Genomic DNA, 1,126 nt, shown 5'->3' on the forward strand with positions numbered 1-1,126 from the left:
CGGCTGGAAGGTGTTAGGTAGGCCAGCATAGGACTGGGGGATGTCCATTAACGCGTGCCCAGAGGGTCAAGCTAGGGAAACAAAGGAGTGGCACACTGCACATGTTCAGGGTTCCCACCGGTAAGCAGGGGTGGGCATGAACTTGAATTGGATCACCTAGCCAAGTAAATTCAATTCAGCCAATGGGGTCGATCAGGGGTCTTCCACCACGCCTCCCTGTGGAATCCTTGAAAAGGCAGAAGCCCGGAGCAGGAAGAGAGAACTTAGACAGGAGGAGAGAGAACTGAGGCGCAGAGAGCTTTGGCATGCTTTGCGGGACGCAGAGCCGCTTCCAGCTAGGCCGCATGTCTGGGAGGAGCCCCTTGGGTGCCGTGTAAACCTGAAACTTCTTCTAACTTTCATAAAACTCACTTCGACCACGAACCAGGCTTCAGCGTGAATTCTTTCTCGCGTGGAGCCAAGGACCGAGGTATAAATCTAGCTCCAGAGAGATCTAACAAAGGCTCCTTAGAGGCAAGGATGGAGAGACTTCACCTTACCTACTTGGCATGTTGTCAGGAGGGACCAGGTCCTGGAGAAGGTCATCGTACTTGGTAGAGTGGAGGGGCAGCAACCATGAAGATGGTCCTCACAAGATAACTGACGCAGCGGCAGCAGCAATGGGCTCAAGCACAGGAGCCACGATGAGGGGGGCGCAGGGCCATTACTGGCCAGGGTAGCACGATAACCTTTAACTATCTCAACCACTCACCTCATCTCGATTTGCCTTTTCGGTCTGGGTGAAAACTACCGCGTTTCCAAAGTTCACCCGTAAGCGAACACCTACCAGTGCTCTCAGTCACCGAGAACCCCCGCGATAGAACGAAAGCCACGTTTGACGTGGGTTTTGCTGCTCTGAAAATCTGTACAAGTTCTTGTTTTCATCCAATTCTTTCCAATATCTTCCTGAACTAAATGCGCATTCTGTTTCAAATTGAAATGTAATCATTTTTGCATTTTTATTTTATTATGTTTATAGTTTAGTTTTACATGGAGCTGTGCAAAACAGCCTGTGGGAATAATTAGCCCGTGGCCATCAAGCCACGCAATTTGCTAAGATGCCAAAGAGGCAAAATCTTTTGGCCTC

Source organism: Echinops telfairi, unplaced genomic scaffold (genome assembly GCF_000313985.2).
Source record: "Echinops telfairi isolate 266 unplaced genomic scaffold, ASM31398v2 ScPeMD7_2010;HRSCAF=2546, whole genome shotgun sequence".
NCBI lineage: Eukaryota > Metazoa > Chordata > Mammalia > Afrosoricida > Tenrecidae > Echinops > Echinops telfairi.